This window comes from Oncorhynchus clarkii, unplaced genomic scaffold, assembly GCF_045791955.1.
Source record: "Oncorhynchus clarkii lewisi isolate Uvic-CL-2024 unplaced genomic scaffold, UVic_Ocla_1.0 unplaced_contig_13468_pilon_pilon, whole genome shotgun sequence".
NCBI lineage: Eukaryota > Metazoa > Chordata > Actinopteri > Salmoniformes > Salmonidae > Oncorhynchus > Oncorhynchus clarkii.
Genome location: NW_027257940.1, coordinates 582,501 through 602,500, shown reverse-complemented (window position 1 = coordinate 602,500; position 20,000 = coordinate 582,501). Strand labels below are relative to the sequence as shown.

The following is a 20,000-nucleotide window of genomic DNA, read 5'->3' as shown; positions in this document are numbered from 1 at the left end:
CACCTGTTGGGAAGGGAAGGGGAGGGCAGGAAGGGGAGGGCAGGCCGACATCTTTCATGTTTCCACTTCAAAGCAGTTATGATCTGAGCCGTGGCCCTGCTGCTGCTCAAAGTCAAGGAAGTTACAAGACTAAGATACTGGCATTACAAGACTCAGCAGCGGCTCCACTATCCTGCTACCAGGTTAGTTTCCTACACAGAGCCTTCGCTATCCTGCTACCAGGTTAGTTTCCTACACAGAGCCTTCGCTATCCTGCTACCAGGTTAGCTTCCTACACAGCGTCTTCGCTATCCTGCTACCAGGTTAGTTTCCTACACAGCGTCTTCGCTATCCTGCTACCAGGTTAGTTTCCTACACAGAGCCTTCGCAGAGCCGTCTGAGTCAGTCTCTCTGACAGTCTGTTGTCAGTCTGTAGTCATGGTGAATGGCCATGAAGTCAGTCAGTCTGACAGTCTGTTGTCATGGTGAATGGCCATGACGTCTGAGTCAGTCAGTCTGACAGTCTGTTGTCATGGTGAATGGCCATGAAGTCAGTCAGTCTGACAGTCTGTTGTCATGGCGAATGGCCATGAAGTCAGTCAGTCAGTCTGACAGTCTGTTGTCATGGGGAATGGCCATGACGTCTGAGTCAGTCTTACAGTCTGTTGTCATGATGAATGGCCATGACGTCTGAGTCAGTCAGTCTGACAGTCTATTGTCATGGTGAATGGCCATGATGTCTGAGTCAGTCAGTCTGACAGTCTGTTGTCATGGTGAATGGCCATGAAGTCTGAGTCTGTCTTACAGTCTGTTGTCATGGTGAATGGCCATGACGTCTGAGTCAGTCAGTCTGACAGTCTGTTGTAATGGGGAATGGCCATGACGTCTGAGTCAGTCAGTCTGACAATCTGTTGTCATGGTGAATGGCCATGACGTCTGAGTCAGTCAGTCTGACAGTCTGTTGTCATGGTGAATGGCCATGAAGTCAGTCAGTCTGACAGTCTGTTGTCATGGTGAATGGTGAGTCCGTCTTCCCGAAACTCTTTGACGGGACGAAATGTTGACATCACCTGGAGCTGAGTAATGATCTGTGTCACTGAGGACTTCAGGAATCATTTCTTACAGTTGGATTGCTGTTCACCAGGACCTATTTATCCTGTCATAAAAGGTTAGACTGGTGTTGTCTCTGTCCAGGATGTTACCGGGTCGTGCTGAGCATTAATTCACATGCCGGTTATTTTTTTAGGGTTTTTAAGTTTTAATGTCACGTACAGTGAAATGCCTTTCTTTGTGAAAACCCAGTCTTTGTGTTAGCAGTTCGACCCCAACCTCAACAAAATACACTATATATACACTGCTCAAAAAAAAATAATATATATATATATTAGAGCTAGAGCTGCCCCGGTCGACTGGCTATACTCAGGGCTATGCCCTGCTAGAGCTGCCCCGGTCGACTGGCTATGCTCAGGGCTATGCCCTGCTAGAGCTGCCCCGGTCGACTGGCTATGCTCAGGGCTATGCCCTGCTAGAGCTGCCCCGGTCGACTGGCTATGCTCAGGGCTATGCCCTGCTAGAGCTGCCCCGGTCGACTGGCTATACTCAGGGCTATGCCCTGCTAGAGCTGCCCCGGTCGACTGGCTATGCTCAGGGCTATGCCCTGCTAGAGCTGCCCCGGTCGACTGGCTATGCTCAGGGCTATGCCCTGCTAGAGCTGCCCCGGTCGACTGGCTATGCTCAGGGCTATGCCCTGCTACAGCTGCCCCGGTCAACTGGCTATGCTCAGGGCTATGCCCTGCTAGAGCTGCCCCGGTCGACTGGCTATACTCAGGGCTATGCCCTGCTAGAGCTGCCCCGGTCGACTGGCTATGCTCAGGGCTATGCCCTGCTACTGCTGCCCCGGTCGACTGTAAGTGCTTTTATTTTGAGGTGGAAACGTCTAGGAACAACAACGGCACAGCCGCGAAGTGGTATGCCACACAAGCTCACAGAACAGGACCACAGAGTGCTGAAAATGGTCTGTCCTCGGTTGCAGCACTCACTATCGAGTTCCAAACTGCCTCTGGAAGCAACACTCTCTACCAAGTTCCAAACTGCCTCTGGAAGCAACACTCACTACCGAGTTCCAAACTGCCTCTGGAAGCAACGTCTGTCCTCGGTTGCTACCCCTCACTACCGAGTTCCAAACTGCCTCTGGAAGCAACACTCACTACCGAGTTCCAAACTGACTCTGGAAGCAACACTCACTACCGAGTTCCAAACTGCCTCTGGAAGAAACGTCGGTACAATAACTGTTCGTCGGGAGCTTCATGAAAAGGGGTTTCCATGGCTGAGCAGCCTGCCCCATTACATAGTGCCAACTGTAAAGGTGGAGGAGGAATACTGGTCTGGGGCTGTTTTTCATGGTTCGGACGCCTTGGTTCCAGTGAAGGGAAATCTTAACGCTACAGCATACAATGGCATTCTAGATGATTCTGTGCTTCCATGTTTGTGGCAACAGTTTGGGGAAGGACCTTTCCTGTTTCAGCATGACAATGCTTCCGTGCACAAAACGAAGTCCATACAGAAACGGTTTGTCGAGATCGGTGTGGAAGAACTTGACTGACCTGCACAGAGCTTTGACCACAACCCCATCAAACACCTTTGCGATCAATTTGAACGCCGACTGTGAGCCAGTCCTAATCGTCCAACATCAGTGCCCGACCTCCACTATTCTTGTGGCTGAATGGAAGCAAGTCCCCGCAGCAATGTTCCAACATCTAGTGGAAAGCCTTCCCAGAAGAGTGGAGGCTGTTACAGCAGCAATGTTCCTACATCTAGTGGAAAGCCTTCCCAGAAGAGTGGAGGCTGTTATAGCAGCAATGTTCCTACATCTAGTGGAAAGCCTTCCCAGAAGAGCAGAAAAGGGGGGACCAACTCCATATGAATACCCATGATTTTGAAATTAGATGTTGGACGAGCAGGTGTCCGCTTTTGTTTATCTCGTACTGACAGATTTCCCCTTCAGCTTTCTCTCCCTCTCTCTTGCTTTCTCTCCCTCGCTCCCCCCCCACTAGCTCTCGCTTTCTCTCCCTCGCTCTCGCTTTCTCTCCCTCTCTCTCGCTTTCTCTCCCTCGCTCTCGCTTTCTCTCCCTCGCTCTCGCTTTCTCTCCCTCGCTCTCGCTTTCTCTCCCTCGCTCTCGCTTTCTCTCCCTCGCTCTCGCTTTCTCTCCCTCGCTCTCGCTTTCTCTCCCTCGCTCTCGCTTTCTCTCCCTCGCTCTCGCTTTCTCTCCCTCGCTCTCGCTTTCTCTCCCTCCCTCTCGCTTTCTCTCCCCCGCTCTCGCTTTCTCTCCCCCGCTCTCGCTTTCTCTCCCTCGCTCTCGCTTTCTCTCCCTCGCTCTCGCTTTCTCTCCCTCCCTCTCGCTTTCTCTCCCTCCCTCTCGCTTTCTCTCCCTCCCTCTCGCTTTCTCGCTCTCGCTTTCTCTCCCTCGCTCTCGCTTTCCCTCCCTCCCTCTCGCTTTCTCTCCCTCGCTTTCTCTCCCTCGCTCTCTCCCTCGCTCTCGCTTTCTCTCCCTCCCTCTCGCTTTCTCTCCCTCGCTCTCGCTCTCTCTCCCTCGCTCTCTCTCCCTCGCTCTCGCTTTCTCTCCCTCGCTCTCTCGCTCTCGCTTTCTCTCCCTCGCTCTCGCTTTCTCTCCCTCGCTTTCTCTCCCTCGCTCTCGCTTTCTCTCCCTCGCTCTCGCTTTCTCTCTCTCCCTCGCTCTCGCTTTCTCTCCCTCGCTCTCTCTCCCTCGCTCTCGCTTTCTCTCCCTCGCTCTCGCTTTCTCTCCCTCGCTCTCGCTTTCTCGCTCTCGCTTTCTCGCCCTCGCTTTCTCGCCCTCGCTCTCGCTTTCTGTCCCTCGCTTTCTCTCCCTCGTTCTCGCTTTCTCTCCCTCGTTCTCGCTTTCTCTCCCTAGTTCTCGCTTTCTCTCCCTCGCTCTCGCTTTCTCTCCCTCGCTCTCGCTTTCTCTCCCTCGCTCTCGCTTTCTCTCCCTCGCTCTCGCTTTCTCTCCCTCGCTCTCGCTTTCTCTCCCTCGCTCTCGCTTTCTCTCAGAAGTATTGACATTTGTGGAATATAGAAAAAGTGTTGTGACCATTTGGGTTTGAAGCAGAATCTTCACTATACGTCTGTTAAGCTGTTGAGCTGAGGCCTAGACCCAGGTGAGCTGAGGCCTAGACCCAGGTGAGCAGAGGCCTAGACCCAGGTGAGCAGAGGCCTAGACCCAGGTGAGCAGAGGCCTAGACCCAGGTGAGCAGAGGCCTAGACCCAGGTGAGCAGAGGCCTAGACCCAGGTGAGCAGAGGCCTAGACCCAGGTGAGCAGAGGCCTAGACCCAGGTGAGCAGAGGCCTAGACCCAGGTGAGCAGAGGCCTAGACCCAGGTGAGCAGAGGCCTAGACCCAGGTGAGCAGAGGCCTAGACCCAGGTGAGCAGAGGCCTAGACCCAGGTGAGCTGAATCCTAGGGGGTTCACTGTGTTAGCTCTGTTCCCAGAATGCCTTGTTGATGTATTCTTTGAGCAGCCAAAATTATTTACTCTCCAAAATAATCCTGTTTCCTCCTTACCTCTGTCTCTTCTGTGTGCCCTTGTGACAGAAGACGCCCACTCAGCTAATCACCTTAGTATGTTAATGGGACCATATGGTGCCGGAGGGGGGGAGGGGGGGGAAGGCTTTAAGGGAGAGAGGGGGAGGGAGGCTTGGAGGGAGGGAGTGAGGCAAGGGAGGGCTTTAAAGGGGGGGGGGGGATTTCATTCTGCAGGCAGATCTCCAACCTGAGCCAGGCCTGTCTGTCTGTCTACTCTATAGTGCAGACAAAGCAGCTACTGAGAGGAGGGACAACACGTTGTTCATTTAGATGTTACTGAGAGGAGGGACAACACGTTGTTCATTTCGATGTTCCTGAGAGGAGGGACAACACGTTGTTCATTTAGATGTTACTGAGAGGAGGGACAACACGTTGTTCCTGAGAGGAGGGACAACACGTTGTTCATTTAGATGTTACTGAGAGGAGGGACAACACGTTGTTCATTTAGATGTTACTGAGAGGAGGGACAACACGTTGTTCATTTAGATGTTACTGAGAGGAGGGACAACACGTTGTTACTGAGAGGAGGGACAACACGTTGTTACTGAGAGGAAGGACAACACGTTGTTCATTTAGATGTTACTGAGAGGAGGGACAACACGTTGTTCATTTAGATGTTCCTGAGAAGAGGGACAACACGTTGTTCATTTAGATGTTACTGAGAGGAGGGACAACACGTTGTTCATTTAGATGTTACTGAGAGGAGGGACAACACGTTGTTACTGAGAGGAGGGACAACACGTTGTTACTGAGAGGAGGGACAACACGTTGTTACTGAGAGGAGGGACAACACGTTGTTCATTTAGATGTTACTGAGAGGAGGGACAACACGTTGTTCATTTAGATGTTACTGAGAGGAGGGACAACACGTTGTTACTGAGAGGAGGGACAACACGTTGTTCATTTAGATGTTCCTGAGAGGAGGGACAACACGTTGTTCATTTAGATGTTACTGAGAGGAGGGACAACACGTTGTTACTGAGAGGAGGGACAACACATTGTTCATTTAGATGTTACTGAGAGGAGGGACAACACGTTGTTCATTTAGATGTTACTGAGAGGAGGGACAACACGTTGTTCATTTAGATGTTACTGAGAGGAGGGACAACACGTTGTTCATTTAGATGTTACTGAGAGGAGGGACAACACGTTGTTACTGAGAGGAGGGACAACACGTTGTTACTGAGAGGAGGGACAACACGTTGTTCATTTAGATGTTACTGAGAGGAGGGACAACACGTTGTTCATTTAGATGTTACTGAGAGGAGGGACAACCCGTAATTACTGAGAGGAGGGACAACACATTGTTCATTTAGATGTTACTGAGAGGAGGGACAACACGTTGTTCCTGAGAGGAGGGACAACACGTTGTTCATTTAGATGTTCCTGAGAGGAGGGACAACACGTTGTTACTGAGAGGAGGGTCAACACGTTGTTCATTTAGATGTTCCTGAGAGGAGGGACAACACGTTGTTACTGAGAGGAGGGTCAACACGTTGTTCATTTAGATGTTACTGAGAGGAGGGACAACACGTTGTTACTGAGAGGAGGGACAACACGTTGTTCATTTAGCTGTTACTAAGAGGAGGGACAACACGTTGTTCATTTAGATGTTACTGAGAGGAGGGACAACACGTTGTTACTGAGAGGAGGGACAACACGTTGTTCATTTAGATGTTACTGAGAGGAGGGACAACACGTTGTTCATTTAGATGCTACTGAGAGGAGGGACAACACGTTGTCACTGAGAGGAGGGACAACACGTTGTTCATTTAGATGTTACAGAGAGGAGGGACAACACGTTGTTACTGAGAGGAGGGACAACACATTGTTACTGAGAGGAGGGACAACACGTTGTTCATTTAGATATTACTGAGAGGAGGGACAACACGTTGTTACTGAGAGGAGGGTCAACACGTTGTTCCTGAGAGGAGGGACAACACGTTCTTCATTTAGATGTTACTGAGAGGAGGGACAACACGTTGTTCATTTAGATGTTACTGAGAGGAGGGACAACACGTTGTTCCTGAGAGGAGGGACAACACGTTGTTCATTTAGATGTTACTGAGAGGAGGGACAACACGTTGTTCATTTAGATGTTCCTGAGAGGAGGGACAACACGTTGTTACTGAGAGGAGGGACAACACGTTGTTCATTTAGATGTTACTGAGAGGAGGGACAACACGTTGTTTATTTAGATGATCCTGAGAGTAGGGACAACACGTTGTTCATTTAGATGTTACTGAGAGGAGGGACAACACGTTGCTCCTGAGAGGAGGGACAACACGTTGTTCATTTAGATGTTACTGAGAGGAGGGACAACACGTTGTTACTGAGAGGATGGACAACACGTTGTTACTGAGAGGATGGACAACACGTTGTTACTGAGAGGAGGGACAACACGTTGTTCCTGAGAGGAGGGACAACACGTTGTTCATTTAGATGTTACTGAGAGGAGGGACAACACGTTGTTCCTGAGAGGAGGGACAACACATTGTTCATTTAGATGTTACTGAGAGGAGGGACAACACGTTGTTCCTGAGAGGAGGGACAACACGTTGTTCCTGAGAGGAGGGACAACACATTGTTCATTTAGATGTTACTGAGAGGAGGGACAACACGTTGTTCCTGAGAGGAGGGACAACACGTTGTTCATTTAGATGTTCCTGAGAGGAGGGACAACACGTTGTTCATTTAGATGTTCCTGAGAGGAGGGACAACACGTTGTTCATTTAGATGTTACTGAGAGGAGGGACAACACGTTGTTACTGAGAGGAGGGTCAACACGTTGTTCATTTAGATGTTACTGAGTGGAGGAACAACACGTTGTTCATTTAGATGTTCCTGAGAGGAGGGACAACACGTTGTTCATTTAGATGTTACTGAGAGGAGGGACAACACGTTGTTACTGAGAGGAGGGACAACACATTGTTCATTTAGATGTTACTGAGAGGAGGGACAACGCGTTGTTCATTTAGATTTTACTGAGAGGAGGGACAACACGTTGTTACTGAGAGGAGGGTCAACACGTTGTTCATTTAGATGTTACTGAGAGGAGGGACAACGCGTTGTTCATTTAGATGTTACTGAGAGGAGGGACAACGCGTTGTTCATTTAGATGTTACTGAGAGGAGGGACAACACGCTGTTCATTTAGATGTTACTGAGAGGAGGGACAACACGTTGTTACTGAGAGGAGGGACAACACGTTGTTACTGAGAGGAGGGACAACACGTTGTTACTGAGAGGAGGGACAACACGTTGTTACTGAGAGGAGGGACAACACGTTGTTACTGAGAGGAGGGACAACACGTTGTTACTGAGAGGAGGGACAACACGTTGTTACTGAGAGGAGGGACAACACGTTGTTACTGAGAGGAGGGACAACACGTTGTTCATTTAGATGTTACTGAGAGGAGGGACAACACGTTGTTCATTTAGATCTTACTGAGAGGAGGGACAACACGTTGTCACTGAGAGGAGGGACAATACGTTGTTCATTTAGATGTTACAGAGAGGAGGGACAACACGTTGTCACTGAGAGGAGGGACAACACGTTGTTCATTTAGATATTACTGAGAGGAGGGACAACACGTTGTTACTGAGAGGAGGGACAACACGTTGTTCCTGAGAGGAGGGACAACACGTTGTTCATTTAGATGTTACTGAGAGGAGGGACAACACGTTGTTCATTTAGATGTTACTGAGAGGAGGGACAACACGTTGTTACTGAGAGGAGGGACAACACATTGTTCATTTAGATGATCCTGAGAGGAGGGACAACACGTTGTTCATTTAGATGTTACTGAGAGGAGGGACAACACGTTGTTACTGAGAGGAGGGACAACACATTGTTACTGAGAGGAGGGACAACACATTGTTACTGAGAGGAGGGACAACACATTGTTCATTTAGATGTTACTGAGAGGAGGGACAACACGTTGTTACTGAGAGGAGGGACAACACGTTGTTCATTTAGATGTTACTGAGAGGAGGGACAACACGTTGTTACTGAGAGGAGGGTCAACACGTTGTTCATTTAGATGTTACTGAGTGGAGGAACAACACGTTGTTCATTTAGATGTTCCTGAGAGGAGGGACAACACGTTGTTCATTTAGATGTTACTGAGAGGAGGGACAACACGTTGTTACTGAGAGGAGGGACAACACATTGTTCATTTAGATGTTACTGAGAGGAGGGAAAACGCGTTGTTCATTTAGATGTTACTGAGAGGAGGGACAACGCGTTGTTCATTTAGATGTTACTGAGAGGAGGGACAACACGCTGTTCATTTAGATGTTACTGAGAGGAGGGACAACACGTTGTTACTGAGAGGAGGGACAACACGTTGTTACTGAGAGGAGGGACAACACGTTGTTACTGAGAGGAGGGACAACACGTTGTTACTGAGAGGAGGGACAACACGTTGTTACTGAGAGGAGGGACAACACGTTGTTACTGAGAGGAGGGACAACACGTTGTTACTGAGAGGAGGGACAACACGTTGTTACTGAGAGGAGGGACAACACGTTGTTCATTTAGATGTTACTGAGAGGAGGGACAACACGTTGTTCATTTAGATGTTACTGAGAGGAGGGACAACACGTTGTTCATTTAGATCTTACTGAGAGGAGGGACAACACGTTGTCACTGAGAGGAGGGACAATACGTTGTTCATTTAGATGTTACAGAGAGGAGGGACAACACGTTGTCACTGAGAGGAGGGACAACACGTTGTTCATTTAGATATTACTGAGAGGAGGCACAACACGTTGTTACTGAGAGGAGGGACAACACGTTGTTCCTGAGAGGAGGGACAACACGTTGTTCATTTAGATGTTACTGAGAGGGACAACACGTTGTTCATTTAGATGTTACTGAGAGGAGGGACAACACGTTGTTACTGAGAGGAGGGACAACACATTGTTCATTTAGATGATCCTGAGAGGAGGGACAACACGTTGTTCATTTAGATGTTACTGAGAGGAGGGACAACACGTTGTTACTGAGAGGAGGGACAACACATTGTTACTGAGAGGAGGGACAACACATTGTTACTGAGAGGAGGGACAACACATTGTTCATTTAGATGTTACTGAGAGGAGGGACAACACGTTGTTCCTGAGAGGAGGGACAACACGTTGTTCCTGAGAGGAGGGACAACACGTTGTTCATTTAGATGTTACTGAGAGGAGGGATAACACGTTGTTCATTTAGATGTTCCTGAGAGGAGGGACAACACGTTGTTACTGAGAGGAGGGACAACACGTTGTTCCTGAGAGGAGGGACAACACGTTGTTCATTTAGATGTTACTGAGAGGAGGGACAACACGTTGTTCATTTAGATGTTACTGAGAGGAGGGACAACACATTGTTACTGAGAGGAGGGACAACACGTTGTTCATTTAGATGTTACTGAGAGGAGGGACAACACATTGTTCATTTAGATGTTACTGAGAGGAGGGACAACACGTTGTTCATTTAGATGTCACAGAGAGGAGGGACAACACGTTGTCACTGAGAGGAGGGACAACACGTTGTTCATTTAGATGTTACTGAGAGGAGGGACAACACATTGTTACTGAGAGGAGGGACAACACGTTGTTCCTGAGAGGAGGAACAACACGTTGTTCATTTAGATGTTACTGAGAGGAGGGACAACACGTTGTTCATTTAGATGTTACTGAGAGGAGGGACAACACGTTGTTACTGAGAGGAGGGACAACACGTTGTTCATTTAGATGTTACTGAGTGGAGGGACAACACGTTGTTACTGAGAAGAGGGACAACACATTGTTCATTTAGATGATCCTGAGAGGAGGGACAACACGTTGTTCATTTAGATGTTCCTGAGAGGAGGGACAACACGTTGTTACTGAGAGGAGGGACAACACGTTGTTACTGAGAGGAGGGACAACACGTTGTTCATTTAGATATTACTGAGAGGAGGGACAACACGTTGTTCATTTAGATGTTCCTGAGTAACAGTTTATAGAAGGAAATCAGTCCACAGTAATAAATTCATTATGACCTCATCTATGGATGTCACATGACTGGGTCGGGGTACAGCAATAGGTGGGCCTGAGAAGGCATAGGCCAATCAGAATGAGGTATCTCCCCCACAAAAATGGCTTTATTACAGACAGAAATCAGCTTTTTGTGCGTTCTGGGAACATTTTCTGGGATAATTTATTTCAGCCTATGAAAAGGGGACCAACACTTTTCATGTTGCGATTATGTTTTGGTTCCGTATAGATTCATCATTTAGCAGACGACTTTATTCAGAGTGGCTTACAGTAGTGAGGGCAAACATTTTCATAGTTTTCCGTTCATCCATCTCTCTTCCTGGCATCCTTTCTTTTATGATTATTTTACAGGATGCGTCCCAAATGGCACCCTATTCCCTATATAGTGCACTACTATAGACCAGAGCCCTATTCCCTATATAGTGCACTACTATAGACCAGAGCCCTATTCCCTATATAGTGCACTACTTTAGACCAGAGCCCTATTCTCTATATAGTGCACTACTTTAGACCAGAGCCCTATTCCCTATATAGTACACTACTTTAGACCAGAGCCCTATTCCCTATATAGTGCACTACTTTAGACCAGAGCCCTATTCCCTACATAGTGCACTACTTTAGACCAGAGCCCTATTCCCTACATAGTGCACTACTTTAGACCAAAGCCCTATTCCCTATATAATGCACTACTTTAGACCAGAGCCCTATTCCCTATATAGTGCACTACTTTAGACCAGAGCCCTATTCTCTATATAGTGCACTACTATAGACCAGGGCCCTATTCCCTATATAGTGGTACTACTATAGACCAGAGCTCTATTCCCTATATAGTGCACTACTTTAGACCAGGGCCCTATTCCCTCTATAGTGCACTACTTTAGACCAGAGCCCTATTCCCTATATATTGCACTACTTTAGACCAGAGCCCTATTTCCTATATAGTGCACTATTTAGACCAGAACCCTATTCCCTATATAGTGCACTACTATAGACCAGGGCACATGCACCCTATTCCCTATATAGTGTGCTACTTTAGACCAGAGCCCTATTCCCTATATATAGTGCACTACTTTAGACCAGAGCCCTATTCCCTACATAGTGCACTACTTTAGACCAGAGCCCTATTCCCTACTTAGTGCACTACTTTAGACCAGAGCCCTATTCCCTATATAGTGCACTACTTCTGAGTCAGAAGTCCCGCTGGGCTCTGGTCTATAGTAGTGCACTATATAGGGAATAGGGCTCTGGTCTAAAGTAGTATACTATGTAGGGAATAGGGCCCTGGTCTAAAGTCGTGCACTATATAGGGAATAGGGTGCATGTGCCCTGGTCTATAGTAGTGCACTATATATATGGAATAGGGCTCTGGTCTAAAGTAGTGCACTATATATATGAAATAGGGCTCTGGTCTAAAGTAGTGCACTATAAAGGGAATGTGATGCCATTTGGAACACAACCCACTGTCTCCTGTGATGAATGTACAGACTTCCTGTTCTGCTCTCCTCCTGCGTTCAGATTGATAGTTTTTGTTGTTCAGAGAGAATTAATTCTCGTCTGTTGTTTATTTTACGTTTCAATCCCCCTGCCGAGACCAGTGTGTCCGTCTGTTCCATAAAGCCCTGCTCTGGGCACGGGGTGTATGCCAACCAGCTGGAGGGGCTTATCTCTCACTGCCCTGGGCACGGGGTGTATCCCAACCAGCTGGAGGGGCTTATCGCTCACTGCCCTGGACACGGGGTGTATCCCAACCAGCTGGAGGGGCTTATCTCTCACTGCCCTGGACACGGGGGTATCCCAACCAGCTGGAGGGGCTTATCTCTCACTGCCCTGGACACGGGGTGTATCCCAACCAGCTGGAGGGGCTTATCTCTCACTGCCCTGGACATAGGGTGTATCCCAACCAGTACTGCCCTGGACACGGGGTGTATCCCCACCAGCTGGAGGGGCTTATCTCTCACTGCCCTGGACACGGGGTGTATCCCAACCAGCTGGAGGGGCTTATCTCTCACTGCCCTGGACACGGGGTGTATCCCAACCAGCTGGAGGAGCTTATCTCTCACTGCCCTGGACACGGGGTGTATCCCAACCAGCTGGAGGGGCTTATCTCTCACTGCCCTGGACACGGGGTGTATCCCAACCAGCTGGAGGGGCTTATCTCTCACTGCCCTGGACACGGGGTGTATCCCAACCAGCTGGAGGGGCTTATCTCTCACTGCCCTGGACACGGGGTGTATCCCAACCAGCTGGAGGGGCTTATCTCTCACTGCCCTGGACACGGGGTGTATCCCAACCAGCTGGAGGGGCTTATCTCTCACTGCCCTGGACACGGGGTGTATCCCAACCAGCTGGAGGGGCTTATCTCTCACTGCCCTGGACACGGGGTGTATCCCAACCAGCTGGAGGGGCTTATCTCTCACTGCCCTGGACACGGGGGTATCCCAACCAGCTGGAGGGGCTTATCTCTCACTGCCCTGGACACAGGATGTATCCCAACCAGCTGGAGGGGCTTATCTCTCACTGCTCTGGACACGGGGTGTATCCCAACCAGCTGGAGGGGCTTATCTCTCACTGCCCTGGACACGGGGTGTATCCCAACCAGCTGGAGGGGCTTATCTCTCACTTCCCTGTACACGGGGTGTATCCCAACCAGCTGGAGGGGCTTATCTCTCACTGCCCTGGACACGGGGTGTATCCCAACCAGCTGGAGGGGCTTATCTCTCACTGCCCTGGACACGGGGTGTATCCCAACCAGCTGGTGGGGCTTATCTCTCACTGCCCTGGACACGGGGTGTATCCCAACCAGTACTGCCCTGGACACGGGGTGTATCCCAACCAGTACTGCCCTGGACACGGGGTGTATCCCAACTAGTACTGCCCTCGACACGGGGTGTATCCCAACCAGCTGGAGGGGCTTATCTCTCACTGCCCTGGACACGGGTTGTATCCCAACCAGCTGGAGGGGCTTATCGCTCACTGCCCTGGACACAGGATGTATCCCAACCAGCTGGTCTAATACACATGAATGTAATCTAGTGTTTCTCTCTGTCTAATACACATTAATGTAATCTAGTGTTCAGACAGCCAGCTAGAGGGAGAGACACAGACAGACAGACAGCTAGGGACAGACAGACAGACAGCTAGGGACAGACAGACAGACAGGGGGCGAGACAGCCAGGGGGAGAGACAGCCAGACAGCCAGGGGGAGAGACAGACAGACAGCCAGGGGGAGAGACAGACAGACAGCCAGGGGGAGAGACAGACAGACAGCCAGGGGGAGAGACAGACAGACAGCCAGGGGGAGAGACAGACAGACAGCCAGGGGGAGAGACAGACAGACAGCCAGCTAGGGAGAGACAGACAGCCAGCTAGGGAGAGACAGACAGACAGACAGCTAGTGAGAGAGACGGCTAGGGAGAGAGACGGCTAGGGAGAGAGACGGCTAGGGAGAGAGACGGCTAGGGAGAGAGACGGCTAGGGAGAGAGACGGCTAGGGAGAGAGACGGCTAGGGAGAGAGACAGACAAATAGATGGCTAGGGAGAGACAGACAGACAGACGGCTAGGGAGAGAGACGGCTAGTGAGAGAGACGGCTAGTGAGAGAGACGGCTAGGGAGAGAGACGGCTAGGGAGAGAGACGGCTAGGGAGAGAGACGGCTAGGGAGAGAGACGGCTAGGGAGAGAGACGGCTAGGGATGTTAGCTGTGAGAGAGACAGCTAGGGAGAGAGACGGCTAGGGACAGAGACAGCTAGGGATGTTAGCTGTGAGAGAGACAGCTAGGGGCAGAGACAGCTAGAGACAGAGACAGCTAGGGATGTTACCTGTGAGAGAGACAGGGATAAACAGATTGGGGACCCACAGGGGCCAGGAAGTCCCTCTGGTCCAGCTGTGGGACTGGGTGTGATCCAACCACTCTCCCTCCTCCCTGTCATGTTTCCCAGACACAGCTGGGTGCAAAGGTCACCTCCACAAAACTAATGTTATGCTCAACAGAACAGACAATATTTAGGCTTCCTACCGTACCCTAAACCTACAGTTGAAGTCTGAAGTTTACATACACTTAGGTTGGAGTCATTAAAACTCATTTTTCAACCACTCCACAAATTTCTTGTTAACAAACTATAGTTTTGGCAAGTCGGTAAGTTGTGTCCTACTTTGTGCAGGACACAAGTCATTTTACCAACAATTGTTTACAGATTATTTCACATATTCACATTCACACTGTATCACAATTCCAGTGGGTCAGAAGTTTACATACACATTTATATACACATTCCCGACAATGATGTCATGGCTTTAGAAACTTCTGATAGGCTAATTGACATAATATCAGTCAATTGGAGGTGTACCTGTGGATGTATTTCAAGGCCTACCTTCAAACTCAGTGCCTCTTTGCTTGACATCATGGGAAAATCAAAAGAAATCTGTCAAGACAACAAACAATAGTACGCAAGTATAAACACCATGGGACCATGCAGCCGTCATACCGCTCAGGAAGGAGACGCGTTCTGTCTCCTAGAGATGAATGTACTGCGAAAAGTGCAACTCAATCCCAGAACAACAGCAAAGGACCTTGTGAAGATGCTGGAGGAAACAGGTATAAAAGTATCTATATCCACAGTAAAACTAGTCCTATATCAACATAACCTAAAAGGCCGCTCAGCAAGGAAGAAGCCACTGCTCCAAAACAGCCATAAGAAAGCCAGACTACGGTTTGCAACTGCACATGGGGACAAAGATGATACTTTTTGGAGAAATGTCCTCTGGTCTGATGAAACAAAAATAGAACTGTTTGGCCATAATGACCATCGTTATGTTTGGAGGAAAAGGGGGAGGCTTGCAAGCCGAAGAACACCATCCCAACCGTGAAGCACGGGGGTAGCAGCATCATGTTGTGGGGGTGCTTTGCTGCAGGAGGGACTGGTGCACTTCCCAAAATAGATGGCATCATGAGGCAGGGAAATGATTTGGATATATTGAAGCAACATCTCAAGACATCAGTCAGGAAGTTAAAGCTTGGTCGCAAAATGGCTTAAGGACAACAAATCAAGGTATTGGAGTGGCCATCACAAAGCCCTGACCTCAATCCTATATAAATGCGTAGAGGCCTACAAACCTGACTCAGTTACACCAGCGCTGTCAGGAGGAATGGGCCAAAATTCACCCAACTTATTGTGGGAAGCTTGTAGAAGGCTACCTGAAACATTTGACCCAAGTTATACAATTTAAAGGCAAAGCTACCAAATACTTATTGAGTGTATGTAAACTTCTGACCCACTGGGAATGTGATGAAAGAAATAAAAGCTGAAATAAATAATTCTCTCTACTATTATTCTGACATTTCACATTCTTAAAATAAAGTGTTGATCCTAACTGACCTAAAACAGGGAATTTTTACTAGGATTAAATGTCAGGATTAGTGACAAACAGTTTAAATTTATTTGGCTAAGGTGTATGTAAACTTCCCACTTCAACTCCATATGACAAACAGCGTTTGGCTTTCTCAAACTTGAACGTGTATATGAATATTCATGACGAGGTTTTTCCCAGTGAAATGACTAGAATGACACGCTTCCCTCGAGTCGTTCCACCTCAGAAAGCACAAGAGGATGTAACACCCCCCCCCCCCCCCCCCCCCCATCTCAGATTGTTCTGAAATCATTTTGTTAGAAACATATATTAGCTTTCCTGAAACATTATATTGTTTTAAAGTTTATTTTAACTCTGAGAAATGTAGCTAATTTATTGCACCTAAAATGGCCATTTTCAATGTATAGGATTCATTTAATATTTAATAAATCTAGGACCCAACGTCTTTTTCTTAACAAAGATTAAGATGTGAGGAGTCCAAGTAAATGGTTAAAAGTGGACTGCCTCCGGACTGCCTCCAGACTGCCTCCGGACTGCCTCCGGACTGCCTCCGGACTGCCTCCGGACTGCCTGCGGACTGCCTGCGGACTGCCTCCGGACTGCCTGCGGACTGCCTCCGGACTGCCTGCGGACTGCCTGCGGACTGCCTCTGGACTGCCTGCGGACTGCCTCCGGACTCCCTGTGGACTGCCTGCGGACTGCCTGCGGACTGCCCAAATCAAATCTATGACAGCCATGTTGTACTCTGTCAGACTGACACACAGTCACTGTCTCTGTGGCCTGGAGCATAAAGCCCATTTCAATACGCCTTCTACACACTGATGGACATGAAGACCTCAACATCATTATTCACACTGATGGACATGAAGACCTCAACATCATTATTCACACTGATGGACATGAAGACCTCAACATCATTCTAATGAAGACCTCAACATCATTCTCCACACTGATGGACATGAAGACCTCAACATCATTCTAATGAAGACCTCAACATCATTCTAATGAAGACCTCAACATCATTCTAATGAAGACCTCAACATCATTCTTCACACTGATAGACATGAAGACCTCAACATCATTCTACACACTGATGGACATGAAGACCTCAACATCATTCTAATGAAGACCTCAACATCATTCTAATGAAGACCTCAACATCATTCTAATGAAGACCTCAACATCATTCTAATGAAGACCTCAACATCATTCTACACACTGATGGACATGAAGACCTCAACATCATTCTAATGAAGACCTCAACATCATTCCAATGAAGACCTCAACATCATTCTACACACTGATGGACATGAAGACCTCAACATCATTCTAATGAAGACCTCAACATCATTCTAATGAAGACCTCAACATCATTCTCCACACTGATGGACATGAAGACCTGATGGACATGAAGACCTCAACATCATTCTACACACTGATGGACATGAAGACCTGATGGACATGAAGACCTCAACATCATTCTAATGAAGACCTCAACATCATTCTACACACTGATGGACATGAAGACCTCAACATCATTCTAATGAAGACCTCAACATCATTCTAATGAAGACCTCAACATCATTCTACACACTGATGGACATGAAGACCTCAACATCATTCTAATGAAGACCTCAACATCATTCTAATGAAGACCTCAACATCATTCTCCACACTGATGGACATGAAGACCTCAACATCATTCTAATGAAGACCTCAACATCATTCTAATGAAGACCTCAACATCATTCTAATGAAGACCTCAACATCATTCTAATGAAGACCTCAACATCATTCTCCACACTGATGGACATGAAGACCTCAACATCATTCTAATGAAGACCTCAACATCATTCTAATGAAGACCTCAACATCATTCTAATGGAAGACCTCAACATCATTCTAATGAAGACCTCAACATCATTCTACACACTGATGGACATGAAGACCTCAACATCATTCTAATGAAGACCTCAACATCATTCTAATGAAGACCTCAACATCATTCTTCTCCCTCGTTGTTCTGGCTGATACTCTGATAATTTGTGTGTGTGTGAATTAGCCAACTTCTGTCTCTTCTACCTGACGGACAGGAGGGATTGGGGTTTGTACTGCAGCCCCGTCGTTCTACAGCCTCGTCGTTCTACAGCCTCGTCGTTCTACAGCCTCGTCGTTCTGCAGCCTCGTCGTTCTGCAGCCCGGTCGTTCTGCAGCCCGGTCGTTCTGCAGCCCGGTCGTTCTGCAGCCCGGTCGTTCTGCAGCCCGGTCGTTCTGCAGCCCGGTCGTTCTGCAGCCCGGTCGTTCTGCAGCCCGGTCGTTCTACAGCCCGGACGTTCTACAGCCCGGTCGTTCTACAGCCCGGTCGTTCTACAGCCCGGTCGTTCTACATTCTGGTCGTTCTACAGTCTGGTCGTTCTACAGCCTCGCCGTTCTACAGTCTGGTCGTTCTACAGCCCCGTCGTTCTACAGCCCGGTCGTTCTACAGCCCCGTCGTTCTACAGCCCGGTCGTTCTACAGCCCGGTCGTTCTACAGCCCCGTTGTTCTACAGCCCGGTCGTTCTACAGCCCGGTCGTTCTACAGCCTCGTCGTTCTACAGCCTCGTCGTTCTACAGCCTCGTCGTTCTACAGCCTCGTCGTTCTACAGCCTCGTCGTTCTACAGACCGATCCAACTAAACCCTGGTGGAGATTAAACATTGACTGGGGTCATGGTGCTAATCGGACAAATGTGTTTTGTAATGGAAAGAGGATTTATTGTATCATAAATAGAGGCTTTGGCTCTACGTTACAGAGAGAATCGACTGAAATATAGCGGCTAAAGTGGAGGGGGTCATCTCTACCAGATATGGGCGTGTGTGTGTGTGTGTGTGTGTGTGTGTGTGTGTGTGTGTGTGTGGTGTGTGTAGGTGGTGTGTGTGTGTGTGTGGTGTGTGTGTGTGTGTGTGTGTGTGTGTGTGTGTGTGTGTGTGTGTGTGTGTGTGTGTGTGATATCTGGGAGAAAGAGAACAAACACATCTGTGAGTCTAATTCATTTAAACTGCTGAACTTTTTCCCCCTGAATTTGTGATTCATATTTTGGTCTGACAGGAATTCGGGACACAACTTGGACTAATCTAGAGACTTTAACAGGATCTAGAGACTTTAACAGGGTCTAGAGACTTTAACAGGGTCTAGAGACTTTAACAGGATCTAGAGACTTTAACGGTATCTAGAGACTAACAGTATCTAGAGATAGACTTTAACAGGATCTAGAGACTTTAACAGGGTCTAGAGACTTTAACAGGATCTAGAGACTTTAACAGGATCTAGAGACTTTAACAGGATCTAGAGACTTTAACAGGATCTAGAGACTTTAACAGGGTCTAGAGACTTTAACAGGGTCTAGAGACTTTAACAGGGTCTAGAGACTTTAACAGGATCTAGAGACTTTAACGGTATCTAGAGACTAACAGTATCTAGAGATAGACTTTAACAGGATCTAGAGACTTTAACAGGGTCTAGAGACTTTAACAGGATCTAGAGACTTTAACAGGATCTAGAGACTTTAACAGGATCTAGAGATAGAGACTCTAACAGGATCTAGAGACTTTAACGGGATCTAGAGACTTTAACGGGATCTAGAGACTTTAACAGGGTCTAGAGACTTTAACGGGATCTTCTCGGAAGTAGCTTCAGTGGAAAAGTTCCATTTGAAATATTCACTATAATTATGTATGCCTTTACCTCATATGAATTCTGATCTTTGGGGCAAAACAATCATCCTTGAAAATCATTTTTATACCCCCCTGTTATGATCTAACCTGTCCTGTCTCTCCCCTCCTCTCCCCCTCCATTCCTCTCTCCCCTCTTCCCCTCTCTCCCCCTCCATTCCTCTTTCTCCCCTCCTCTCTCCCCGTCCCCACCTCTCTCCCCCTCCTCTCTTATCTCTCCTCTCCTTTCCTCTCTCGTCTCCTGTCCTCTCTCTTCCCCTCTCTCCCCTCCTCTTCTCACTCCCCTCCTGTCCTCTCTCATCTCCTGTCCTCTCTCCTCTCC

At 48.2% G+C, this 20,000-nt stretch overlaps 1 protein-coding gene across 2 annotated transcripts in view; it reads left to right on the top strand.

The window, feature by feature from the left end:
- Positions 1-20,000, top strand: part of LOC139394124 (xylosyl- and glucuronyltransferase LARGE1) — a 153,088-nt gene that overhangs the window by 20,116 nt on the left and 112,972 nt on the right. The gene's annotated exons all lie outside the window — the stretch shown is intronic.